This window comes from Pseudophryne corroboree, chromosome 1, assembly GCF_028390025.1.
Source record: "Pseudophryne corroboree isolate aPseCor3 chromosome 1, aPseCor3.hap2, whole genome shotgun sequence".
NCBI classification, from domain to species: Eukaryota; Metazoa; Chordata; class Amphibia; order Anura; family Myobatrachidae; genus Pseudophryne; species Pseudophryne corroboree.
In genome coordinates this window covers 128,557,598-128,571,684 of record NC_086444.1, presented here as the reverse complement: position 1 = coordinate 128,571,684, position 14,087 = coordinate 128,557,598, and positions in this window count along the sequence as shown.

Sequence of the window (14,087 nt, the reverse complement as noted above, 5' to 3'; positions counted from 1 at the left end):
CCTTTTGGCCCAATAAATTCAAAAAAGGATGAGGGTCCTCCTTCCTTGCTGCGAGAGGAAGAGGAAGGGGAAAAAGGTCACAGGCTGTGGCAAGTTCCCAAGAGCAGAAATCCTCTCTGGCTTCTACCAAATCCACCGCATGACGCTGGGGCTCCTCTGCGGGAGTCCGCACCGGTGGGGGCACGTCTCCGACTCTTCAGTCAGGTCTGGGTGCACTCAGTCCTGGATCCTTGGATACTGGAAATAATAACCCAAGGGTACAAGTTAGAGTTTCTAGACGTGCCCCCTCACCGATTTTTCAAATCGGCCTTGCCAGCTTCTCTTCCAGAAAGGGAGATAGTTAGCGCTGCTATACTAAGGATGTGTCAAAATCAAGTGATTGTCACGGTACCCCCGGCTCAACAGGGGGAAGGCTTTTATTCGAGCCTGTTTGTGGTCCCGAAGCCGGATGGCTCAGTCAGACCGATTCTAAACCTAAAATCCCTCAATTTCTTTCTCAAAAAATTCAAGTTCAAGATGGAATCTCTACGAGCAGTGGTCTCCAGTCTGGAGGAGGGAGATTTTATGGTGTCGGTCGACATAAAAGATGCCTACTTACATGTCCCCATATATCCTCCACATCAGGCTTACCTGAGATTTGCTGTGCAGGATTGTCATTACCAATTTCAGACGTTGCCGTTTGGGCTGTCCACGGCTCCGAGGATTTTCACCAAAGTAATGGTGGAAATTATGGTTCTCCTGCGCAAGCAGGGAATCACAATTATCCCGTACTTGGACGATCTCCTCATAAAGGCGAGGTCCAAGGAACAATTGTTGAAGAATGTTGCCCTTTCACTGACGATTCTGCAACAACACGGTTGGCTCCTAAATTTGCCAAAATCACAGTTGGATACAACGACACGGCTGTCGTTCCTGGGTATGATTCTGAATTGCAGAGAGTTTTTCTTCCAGTGAAAAAAGCTCTGGAAATACAGATCATGGTAAAACAGATTCTGAAACCAGCAAGGATGTCTGTTCTTCACTGCACTCGGTTGCTGGGGAAGATGGTGGCGGCCTACGAGGCCATTCCGTATGGCAGGTTCCATGCCAGGGTGTTTCAATGGAACCTGTTGGACCAGTGGTCCGGGTCTCACCTGGACATGCACCGGAAAATAATTCTATCTCCCAGGACCAGGATTTCCCTTCTGTGGTAGCTGCACAGTTCTCACCTTCTAGAGGGACGCATGTTCGGGATTCAGTATTGGATCCTGGTGACCACAGATGCAAGCCTCCGAGGCTGGGGAGCAGTCACACAGGGAAGAAACTTTCAGGGAAAGTGGTCGAGCCAGGAAGCTTGTCTACACATAAACATTCTGGAATTAAGAGCCATCTACAACGGCATACTGCAAGCAGAACATCTTCTTCGAGGTCTGCCGGTCTTGATTCAGTCAGACAACGTGACAGCAGTGGCGTACATAAACCGCCAGGGCGGAACAAAGAGCAGAGCGGCAATGGCCGAGGCCACGAAGATTCTTCGCTGGGCGGAAAAACATGCCAGCGGTCTTCATTCCAGGAGTGGACAACTGGGAAGCAGACTTCCTCAGCAGACACAATCTCAATCCAGGAGAGTGGGTTCTTCATCAAGAGGTCTTTGCAGAAGTGACAAGTCGTTGGGGAGTTCCTCAAGTGGACATGATGGCGTCCCGCCTCAACAAGAAACTTCAGAGATATTGTTCCAGGTCAGGGGACCCTCAAGCGATAGCGGTGGACGCTCTAGTGACACCGTGGGTGTTTCAGTCGGTCTATGTGTTCCCTCCACTTCCACTCATTCCAAAGGTGATAAAAATGATAAGACGAACAAGGGTTCAGGCGATCCTCATTGTTCCGGATTGGCCGAAAAGGGCCTGGTATCCAGATCTTCAGGAGTTGCTCGTAGAAGATCCCTGGCCTCTTCCTCTTCGGGAGGACTTGTTACAACAGGGGCCGTGCATGTATCAGGACTTACCGTGGCTGCGTTTGACGGCGTGGCGGTTTAACGCCAAATCCTAGCCCGAAAGGGTATTCCCAGTGAAGTCATTCCTACACTTCTTCAGGCTAGAAAAGAAGTAACGGCAAAGCATTACCACCATATTTGGAGAAAATATGTGTCTTGGTGTGAATCCAAGAAGGCTCCTACGGAAGAATTTCACCTGCGGCATTTGCTCCATTTCCTACAAGCAGGTGTGGATGCGGGCCTAAAGTTAGGCTCTATTAAAGTACAGATTTCGGCCTTGTCGATCTTTTTTCAAAAATAATTGGCCTCCCTTCCAGAAGTTCAGACTTTCGTAAAAGGCGTGCTGCACATCCAACCTCCTTTTGTGCCCCCAGTGGCACCATGGGACCTTAATGTGGTGTTGCAATTCTTGCAATCACATTGGCTTGAACCTTTGCGCAAAGTTGAGTTAAAATTCCTTACTTGGAAAGTGGTCATGTTGTTGGCCTTAGAGTCTGCAAGGCGAGTGTCTGAGTGGGCGGCTTTGTCTCACAAAAGCCCCTATTTGGTTTTCCATGCTGATAGAGCGGAGTTGAGAACTCGTCAGCAATTTCTGCCAAAAGTGGTTTAATCATTTCATGTTAACCAGCCAATTGTGGTGCCAGTGGCCACGGACGCCTTGGCGGAGTCAAAGTCTCTAGATGTGATCAGAGCTTTGAAGATCTATGTCGCCAGAATGGCGCAGATTAGGAAAACAGAGGCTCTGTTTGTCCCGTGGGCTCCCAACAAGATTGGGTCTCCTGCTTCTAAGCAGACTATTGCACGCTGGATTTGTAATACGAATCAGCAGGCTCATTCTACGGCAGGATTGCCGTTGCCGAAATCGGTAAAAGCCCATTCTACAAGAAAGGTGGGTTCATCCTGGGCGGCTGCCCGGGGAGTCTCGGCGTTACAACTTTACCGAGCTGCTACTTGGTCGGGTTCAAACACCTTTGCGAAGTTTTACAAGCTTGATACCCTGGCTGAGGAGGACCTCTTGTTTGGTCAATCAGTGCTGCAGAGTCAACCGCACTCTCCCGCCCGTTCTAAAGCTTTGGTATAAACCCTATGGTTCTTGAAGCATCCCCAGCATCCTCAAAGACGTATGAGAAAATAGGATTTTAATACCTACCGGTAAATCCTTTTCTCTTGTGCGTAGAGGATGCTGGGCGCCCGTCTCAGTGCGGCCTGTGTCTACTGTTTGGTTATAGTTACGCTCATGTAGCGTTGAGTTCAGTCAATCTGTGACTGTTGTTGGTCATGCCGTTGCATGCGTTGTTGTTGAATGCCATGTTGTACGGCGTGTTAGTGGTGTGAGCTGGTATGTATCTCACCTTAGTTTAGAATAATTAAATAAATCCTTTTCCTCGAAATGTTCGCCTCCCTGGGCACAGTTCCTATAACTGGAGTCTGGAGGAGGGGCATAGAGGGAGGAGCCAGTTCACACCCATTCAAAGTCTTATAGTGTGCCTATGTCTCCTGCGGATCCCATCTATACCCCATGGTTCTTGAAGCATCCCCAGCATCCTCTACGGACTAAGAGAAAATAAGAATTTACTTACCGATAATTCTATTTCTCATAGTCCGTAGTGGATGCTGGGGACTCCGAAAGGACCATGGGGAATAGCGGCTCCGCAGGAGACTGGGCACAAAGTAAAAGCTTTAGGACTAGCTGGTGTGCACTGGCTCCTCCCCCTATGACCCTCCTCCAAGCCTCAGTTAGGATACTGTGCCCGGACGAGCGTACACAATAAGGAAGGATTTTGAATCCCGGGTAAGACTCATTACCAGCCACACCAATCACACCGTACAACTTGTGATCTGAACCCAGTTAACAGCATGATAACAGAAGGAGCCTCTGAAAAGATGGCTCACAACAACAATAACCCGATTTTTGTAACAATAACTATGTACAAGTAATGCAGACAATCAGCACTTGGGATGGGCGCCCAGCATCCACTACGGACTATGAGAAATAGAATTATCGGTAAGTAAATTCTTATTTTCTCTAACGTCCTAGTGGATGCTGGGGACTCCGAAAGGACCATGGGGATTATACCAAAGCTCCCAAACGGGCGGGAGAGTGCGGATGACTCTGCAGCACCGAATGAGAGAACTCCAGGTCCTCCTCAGCCAGGGTATCAAATTTGTAGAATTTAGCAAACGTGTTTGCCCCTGACCAAGTAGCTGCTCGGCAAAGTTGTAAAGCCGAGACCCCTCGGGCAGCCGCCCAAGATGAGCCCACTTTCCGTGTGGAATGGGCTTTTACAGATTTTGGCTGTGGCAGGCCTGCCACAGAATGTGCAAGCTGAATTGTACTGCAAATCCAACGAGCAATCGTCTGCTTAGAAGCAGGAGCACCCAGCTTGTTGGGTGCATACAGGATAAACAGCGAGTCAGATTTTCTGACTCCAGCCGTCCCGGAAACATATATTTTCAGGGCCCTGACTACGTCCAGCAACTTGGAATCCTCCAAGTCCCTAGTAGCCGCAGGCACCACAATAGGTTGGTTTAAGTGAAATGCTGAAAACACCTTAGGGAGAAATTGAGGACGAGTCCTCAATTCCGCCCTGTCCGAATGGAAAATCAGATAAGGGCTTTTACAGGATAAAGCCGCCAATTCTGACACGCGCCTGGCCCAGGCCAGGGCCAACAGCATGACCACTTTCCATGTGAGATATTTTAACTCCACAGATTTAAGTGGTTCAAACCAATGTGACTTTTGGAATCCAAAAAAAAAAAACTACATTGAGATCCCAAGTGCCACTGGAGGCACAAAAGGAGGCTGTATATGCAGTACCCCTTTTACAAACGTCTGAACTTCAGGGACTGAAGCTAGTTCTTTTTGGAAGAAAATTGACAGGGCCGAAATTTGAACCTTAATGGACCCCAATTTCAGGCCCATAGACACTCCTGTTTGCAGGAAATGTAGGAATCGACCCAGTCGAATTTCCACCGTCGGGCCTTACTGGCCTCGCACCACGCAACATATTTTCGCCAATTGCGGTGATAATGTTTTTGCGGTTACATCCTTCCTGGCTTTGATCAGGATAGGGATGACTTCATCCGGAATGCCCTTTTTCCTTCAGGATCCGGCGTTCAACCGCCATGCCGTCAAACGCAGCCGCGGTAAGTCTTGGAACAGACAGGGTCCTTGCTGGAGCAGGTCCCTTCTTAGAGGTAGAGGCCACGGATCCTCCGTGAGCATCTCTTGAAGTTCCGGTTACCAAGTCCTTCTTGGCCAATCCGGAACCACGAATATAGTGCTTACTCCCTTTACCATCTTATCAATCTCAGTACCTTGGGTATGAGAGGCAGAGGAGGAAACACATACCCTGACTGGTACACCCACGGTGTTACCAGAGCGTCTACAGCTATTGCCTGAGGGTCCCTGGACCTGGCGCAAAACCTGTCGAGTTTTTCCCAACGGTTTATAATCCTGTGGAAGACTTCTGGGTGAAGTCCCCACTCTCCCCGGGTGAAGGTCGTGCTGAGGAAGTCTGCTTCCCAGTTGTCCACTCCCGGAATGAATACTGCTGACAGTGCTATCCCATGATTTTCCGCCCAGCGAAGAATCCTTGCAGCTTCTGTCATTGCCCTTCTGCTTCTTGTGCCACCCTGTCTGTTTACGTGGGTGACTGCCGTGATGTTGTCCGACTGGATCAACACCGGCTGTCCTTGAAGCAAAGGTCTTGCTAAGCTTAGAGCATTGTAAATGTTTATGTGAAGTGATGTCTCCAGGCTTGTCCATAAGTCCTGGATATTCCTTCCCTGTGTGACTGCTCCCCAGCCTCGCAGGCTGGCATCCGTGGTTACCAGGACCCAGTCCTGAATGCCGAATCTGCGGCCCTCTAGAAGATGAGCACTCTGCAACCACCACAGGAGGGACACCCTTGTCCTTGGTGACAGGGTTATCCGCTGATGCATCTGAAGATGTGACCCGGACCATTTGTCCAGCAGGTCCCACTGGAAAGTTCTTGCGTGGAATCTGCCAAATGGGATTGCTTCGTAGGAAGCCCCCATTTTACCCAGAACCCTTGTGCATTGATGCACTGAGACTTGGCTCGGTTTGAGGAGGTTCCTGACTAGCTCGGATAACTCCCTGGCTTTCTCCTCCGGGAGAAACACCTTTTTCTGGACTGTGTCCAGGATCATCCCTAGGAACAGAAGACACGTCGACGGAACCAGCTGCGATTTTAGAATATTGAGAATCCAATCGTGCTGCCGCAACACTATCTGAGATAGTGCTACACCGACCTCCAACTGTTCCCTGGATCTTACCCTTATCAGGGAATCGTCCAAGTAAGGGATAACTAAAATTCCCTTCCTTCGAAGGAACATCATCATTTCGGCCATTACCTTGGTAAAGACCCGGGGTGCCGTGGACCATCCCTACGGCAGCGTCTGAACTGATAGTGATAGTTCTGTACCATAAACCTGAGGTACCCTTGGTGAGAAGGGTAAATTTTGACATGAAGGTAAGCATCCTTGATGTCCCGAGACATCATGTAGTCCCCTTCTTCCAGGTTCGCAATCACTGCTCTGAGTGACTCAATCTTGAATTTGAACCTCTGTATGTAAGTGTTCAAAGATTTTAGATTTTAGAATCGGTCTCACCGAGCCGTCTGGCTTCGGTACCACAATAGTGTGGAATAATACCCCGTTCCCTGTTGCAGGAGGGGTACCTTGATTATCACCTGCTGGGAATACAGCTTGTGAATGGCTTCCAAAACTGCCTCCCTGTCAGAGGGAGACGTCGGTAAAGTCGACTTTTGGAAACGGCGAGGGGGAGACGTCTCGAATTCCAATATGTACCCCTGAGATATTACCTGAAGGATCCAGGGGTCTACTTGCGAGTGAGCCCACTGCGCACTGAAATTCATTGAGAACGGGCCCCCACCGTGCCTGAGCTTGTAAAGCCCTAGCGTCATACTGAGGGCTTGGCAGAGGCTGGAAAGGGTTTCTGTTCCTGGGAACTGGCTGATCTCTGCAGCCTTTTTCCTCTCCCTCTGTCACGAGCAGAAAAGAGGAACCTTTTGTCCGCTTGCCAACAAAGGACTGCGCCTGATAATACGGCGTCTTATTTTGAGAGGCGACCTGGGGTACAAACGTGGATTTCCCAGCTGTTGCCGTGGCCACCAGGTCTAAAAGACCGACCCCAAATGTCCCCTTTCAAAGGCAATACTTCCAAATGACGTTTGGAATCCGCATCACCTGACCATTTTACTGGTAGAATTGGACAACGCACTTATACTTGATGCCAGTCGGCAATTATTCTGCTGTGCATCATGCATATATAGAAATGCATCTTTTAAATGCTCTATAGGCAATAATATACTATCCTTATCTAGGATATCAATATTTCCAGTCAGGGAATCCGACCATGCCAACCCAGCACTGCACCTCCAGGCTGAGGCGATAGCTGGTCGCAGTATAACACCAGTATGTGTGTAAATACCTTTTTTTGGATACCCTCCTGCTTTCTATCAGCAGGATCCTTAAGGGCGGCCATCTCATGAGAGGGTAGAGCCCTTGTTCTTACAAGCGTGTGAGCGCCTTATCCCCCCTAGGGGGTGTTTCCCAATGCATCCTAACCTCTGGCGGGAAAGGGTATGCAGCCAATACTTTTTAAGAAATTATTAATTGTTATCGGGGGGAAACCCACGCATCATCACACATTTTATTTCTCAGATTCAGGAAAACTACAGGTAGTTTTTCCCTCACCGAACATAATACCCCTTTTTTGGTGGTACTCGTATTATCAGAAATGTATAAAACATTTTCCATTGTCCCAATCATGTAACGTGTGGCCCTACTGGAAATCACGGTTGTCTCTTCACCGTCGACACAGGAGTCAGTATCCGTGTCGGCGTCTGTATCTGCCATCTGCCTGACGGCCTATGAGACGTCTGGACAGGCACAAGCTGAGTAGCCGGCTGTCTCATGTCAACCACTGTTTTTTTTATATAGAGCTGACACTGTCACGTAATTTTCAACAGTACATCCACTCAGGTGTCGACCCCCTAGGGGGTGACATCACTGTTACAGACACTCTGCTCCGCCTCCACATCATTTTCCTCCTCATACATGTCGACACACACGTACCGACACCCAGCACACACACAGGGAATGCTCTGATAGAGGACAGGACCCACTTAGCCCTTTGGGGAGACAGAGGGAGAGTTTGCCAGCACACACCAGAGCGCTATATATGTATAGGGACAACCTTACAATAAGTGTCTATCCCTTATAGCTGCTTATATCTGTTATTTTGCCAAATAAGTGCCCCCCTCTCTTTTTTACCCTGTTTCTGTAGTTGCAGGATGCAGGGGAGATTCTGGGAGCCTTCCTACCAGCGGAGCTGTGTGGGAAAAATGGCGCTGTGTGCTGAGGAGATAGGCCCCGCCCCCTTCACGGCGGGCTCTTCTCCCGCTTTTTACTGGAAAACTGGCAGGGGTTAAATACATCCATATAGCCCAGGAGCTATATGTGATGTATTTTTCGCCAACTAAGGTAAATTCATTGCTTCCCAGGACGCCCCCCCCCAGCGTCCTGCACCCTCAGTGACCGGAGTGTGAAGTGTGCTGAGAGCAATGGCGCACAGCTGCAGTGCTGTGCGCTACCTTATGAAGACAGGAAAGTCTTCTGCCGCCGATTTATGGACCTCTTCTTGCTTCAGCATCTGTAAGGGGGCCGGCGGCGCGGCTCCGGGACCCATCCATGGCTGGGCCTGTGATCGTCCCTCTGGAGCTAATGTCCAGTAGCCTAAGAAACCCAATCCACTCTGCACGCAGGTGAGTTCGTTTCTCTCCCCTAAGTCCCTCGATGCAGTGAGCCTGTTGCCAGCAGGTCTCACTGAAAATAAAAAACCTATTTAAACTTTTACTCTAAGCAGCTCAGGAGAGCCACCTAGATTGCACCCTTCTCGTTCGGGCACAAAATCTAACTGAGGCTTGGAGGAGGGTCATAGGGGGAGGAGCCAGTGCACACCAGCTAGTCCTAAAGCTTTTACTTTGTGCCCAGTCTCCTGCGGAGCCGCTATTCCCCACGGTCCTTTCGGAGTCCCCAGCATCCACTAGGACGTTAGAGAAAAGGATTTACCGGTAGGTATTAAAATCCTATTTTTTCTCTATATATGTGCAGCTGTCTGTATGCGGTTTTTGTATGTCTCTTTTTGTTGTTTTTTGCTGTTATGTAAGTTGTTAAAGCAAAACTGTAAAACCTCAATAGAAAATTATTGAATTTAAAAAAAAAAAAAAGGGAAAGATCAAGAACCACTTCCTCCTAGTGCTGAAGCTGCTGCCACTTGTCATGTCATAGATGGTGAAATGCCATCAACGTCGTCTGCCAATGCCGATGCCCAATGTGATAGTAGAGGGCATGTAAAATCCAAAAAGCCAAAGTTCAGTAAAAAGACCCCCCAAAAAAATCTAAATCGTCTGAGGAGAAACGTAAACTTGCCAATATGCCATTTACGTCACGGAGTGGCAAGGAAAGGCTAAGGCCCTGGCCTATGTTCATGACTAGTGGTTCAGCTTCACATGACGATGGAAGCCTTCATCCTCCCGCTAGAAAAAATGAAAAAGAGTTAAACTGGAAAAAGCACAGAAATGAACTGTGCGTTCTAAGATTGTATAAGAAATCCCCAAGGAGAGTCCACGTGTGTCGGCGGTTGCGATGCCTGACCTTCCCAACACTGGATGGGAAGAGGTGGCTCTTTCCACCATTTGCATGCCCCCTGCAAGTGCTGGAAGGAGCACCCACAGTCCAGTTTCTGATATTCAAATTGAAGATGTCACTGTTGAAGTACACCAGGATGAGGATATGGGTGTTGCTGGCGCTGAGGAGGAAGTTGACGATGAGAATTCTGATGGTGATATGGTTTGTTTAAATGAGGCACCGGGCGAGACACCTGTTGTCCGTGGGATGAAGAAGCCCATTGTGATGCCAGGGCAAAATACCAAAAAAGCCACCTCTTCGGTGTGAAATTATTTCTCCACAAATCCGGACAACAGGTGTCAAGCCGAGTATTGCCTCTGTCAATCTGTAATAAGTAGGGGTAGGGATGTTAACCATCTAGGAACATCCTCCCTTATACGTCACCTGCAGCGCATTCATCAGAAGTCAGTGTCAAGTTGTGAAACTTTGGGTAAGAGTGTAAGCAGTCCACTGACACCTAAATCCCTTCTTCCTCTTGTACCCAAGCTCCTGCAAGCCACACCACCAACTCCCTCAACGTCAACATCCTCCTCAGTCAGGAACGTCAGTAGTCCTGCAGGCCATGTCACTGTCAAGACTGAGGAGTCATCTCCTAACCAGGATTCCTCCGGAGAATCCTTGAGTGGTACGTCTGCTGTTGCTGCCGCTGCTGTTGTTACTGCTGGGAGTCAATTGTCATCCCAGAGGGGAAGTCGGAAGACCACTTGTACTACTTCAACTAAGCAATTGACTGTCCAACAGTCCTTTGTGAGGAAGATGAAATATGACAGCAGTCATCCTTTTGCAAAGCGGGTAACTGAAGCCTTGACAGCTATGTTGGTGGTAGACGTGCATCCAGTATCCACCATTAGTTCAGTGGGACTTTGAGAATTGTTTGAGGTACTGTGTCCCCGGTATCAAGTCCCATCTAGGTTCCACTTCTCTAGGCAGACGATACCGAGAATGTACAGAGACTTCAGAAAAAGTGTTCTCAGTGTCCTACAAAATGCAGTTGTACCCACTGTCCACTTAACCACGGACATGTGGACAAGTGGAACAGGGCAGACTAAGGACTATATGACTGTGACAGCCCACTGAGTAGATGTATGGCCTCCCGCAGCAACAACAGCAGCGGCACCAGTAGCAGCATCTCGCAAATGCCAACTCGTTCCTAGGCAGGCTACGCTATGTATCACCGCTTTCTGTAAGAAGCACACAGCTGACAACCTCTTATGGAAACTGAGGGACATCATTGCACAATGGCTTACCCCAATTAGACTCTTCTGGGGATTTGTGATATCAGACAACACCACCAATATTGTGCGTGCATTACATGTGGGCAAATTCCAGAATGTCCCACGATTTGCACATACAATTGATTCGGTGGTGCAGAATTTTTTTTAAAATGACAGGGGCGTGCAGGAGATGCTGTTGGTGGCCCGGAAAAATTGTGGGCCACTTTCGGCATTCAGCCACCACGTGCCGAAGACTGGAGCGCAATCAAACACGCCTGAACCTGCCCTGCCATCACCTGAAGCAAGAGGTGGTAACGAGGTGGAATTCAACACTCTATATGCTTCAGAGGATGGAGGAGCAGCAAAAGGCCATTCAAGCCTATACATCCACCTGCGATATAGGCAAAGGAGGGGGAATGCACCTGACTCAAGCGCAGTGGAGAATGATTTCCGTCTTGTGCAAGGTTCTCCAACCCTTCGAACTTGCCACACATGAAGTCAGTTCAGACACTGCAGTCAGGTCATTCCCCTCATCAGGCTTTTGCAGAAGCTGCTAGAGAAATTGAAGGAGGAGCTAAGACGGAGCGATTCCGCAAAGTATGTGGGACTTGTGGATGGAGCCCTTCATGCGCTTTGCCAGGATTCAAGGGTGGTCAGTCTGCTGAAATCAGAGCACTACATTTTGGCCACTGTGCTCGATCCTAGGTTTAAAGCCTACGTTGTATCTCTCTTTCCGGCAGACATAAGTCTGCAGAGGTTCAAAGACCTGCTGGTGAGAAAATTGTCAACTCAAGCAACACGTGACCCGTCAACATCTCCTCCTTCACTTTCTCCCGTAACTGGGGCTGTAAGGAAATTATAAGATTTCCGAGCCCACCTGCTGGCGGTGATGCAGGGCAGTCAGGAGCGAGTGCTAACATCTGGTCCGGACTGAAGGACCTGCCAACGATTACTGACATGTCTACTCTCACTGCATATGATTCTGTCACCATTGAAAGAATGGTGGATGATTATTTGAGGACAGCATCCAAGTAGGCACGTCAGACAGTCTGTACGTATACTGGCAGGAAAAAGAGTCAATTTGGATGCCCTTGCACAAACTGGCTTTATTTTACCTAAGTTGCCCCCCCTCCAGTGTGTACTCTGAAAGAGTGTTGAGTGAAGCAGGTAACCTTGTCAGCAATCAGCGTAAGAGGTTATTTCTACAAAAATGTGGAGAAGATGATGTTCATCAAAATTTATTATAAATTCCTCCGGGAAGACCTTTACCAGCAATTGCCTACAGAAAGTACACAGGGACCTGTGATGGTGGATTCCAGTGGGGACAAATTAATACTCTGTGAGGAGGAGGATGTACACAGTGAAAAGGGTGAGGAATCGGAGGATAAGGTCGACATCTTGCCTCTGTAGAGCCAGTTTGTGCATGGAGAGATTGATTGCTTCTTTTTTAGTGAGGGCCCAAACAAACCAGTCATTATAGCCACAGTCGTGTGGCAGACCCTGATGTTGAAATGATTGGTTTGTTAAAGTGTGCATGTCCTGTTTATAGAACATAAGGGTGGGTGGGGGGGCCCAAGGACAATTCCATCTTGCACCTCTTTTTCTTCTTTGCATCATGTGCTGTTTGGGGACTAGTTTTTTAAAGTGCCATCCTGTCTGACACTGCCATACAAGTCCAGGGGTACTGCTGTATAAGTCTAGGAGTACTGCTGCATAAGTCCAGTCCAGTGGTGCTGTCTTGTGCTGCATTAGTCCAGTGGTGGTGTCCTGTGCTGTATGTTATTTACTCCAAATAAAAGGGTTATATACATTACTTATATTATTATCCAAATAATTTTTACAGGGTTTGCCCTGTGTGGTGTAGGGGTACGCTCACCTGTGCTGCATATTATTATAATAGCTTCAAATAAAAGTGTGTGTGTGTGTTTGGTTTTGGGGTACGCTATCCTGCGCCACCAATACTGTGTGTGTATTACGTCTGGGCAAATTCTAGCACGTCCCATGTTGTTTGTGCCGCACACTTGTGTCGCTTAGCTTAGTCATACAGCTACCTCATTGCACCTCTTTTTCTTCTTTGCATGATGTGCTGTTTGGGGCCTAGTTTTTTTTAAATCTGCCATCCTGTCTGCCACTGCAGTGCCACTCCTAGATGGGCCAAGTGTTTGTGCAGCACACTTGTGTTGCTTAGCTTAGTCATCCAGCTACCTCATTGCACCTCTTTTTCTTCATTGCATCATGTCCTGTTTGGGGCCTATTTTTTAAATCTGCCATCCTGTCTGCCACTGCAGTGCCACTCCTAGATGGGCCAGGTGTTTGTGCCGCACACTTGTGTCGCTTAGCTTAGTCATCCAGCCACCTCGGTGCAACCTTTTGGCCTAAAAACAATATTGTGAGGTGTTCAGAATAGACTGGAAATGAGTGGAAATGAATGTTATTGAGGTTAATAATACCGTAGGAGCAAAATTACCCCCAAATTCTGTGATTGTAGCTGTTTTTTTTTTTTTTTAAATCATCCAGATCCAAAACCAAAACACGAAAAGGGTGGTTTTGGCAAAACCATGCCAGAACCAAAACACAAAACACGAAAAGTGTCCGCCACACATCTCTACTTGTGACCTATCATAAGGACCTTTGTTTTATAAGGGTTTAGTGGCAGCTAACTGGCACTCATTCACTCCTGGAGCTCAGCTAGACAGACATTTAGGGTTTATATTGGGTTCTTAGTACCCAGAGCAGAGCAAAGGACAGGTCCACTATCATCTGCATAGCATTGGTAGACTGGGCCATGATGTCTGATTTCACCCAGTGGTAGCATTCCCCTTTTCGTGTTTTGGTTTTGGATCTGGATGATTTTTGAAATTGGTAATTTTGCTCCTACGGCAGTGATGGCTAACCTTGACACTCCAGCTGTTGTTGAACTACACATCCCAGCATGCCCAGCATCAGGTTTAGCATAGGCAAATAACAAAACTGTAGCAGGGCATGCTGGGATGTGTAGTTCAACAACAGCTGGAGTGTCAAGGTTAGCCGTTACTGTCCTACGGTATTATTAACTTCAATAACATTCATTTCCACTCATTTCCAGTCTACTCTGAACACCTCACAATATTGTTTTTAGGCCAAAAGGTTGCACAGAAGTGGCTGGATGACTAAGCTAAGCGACA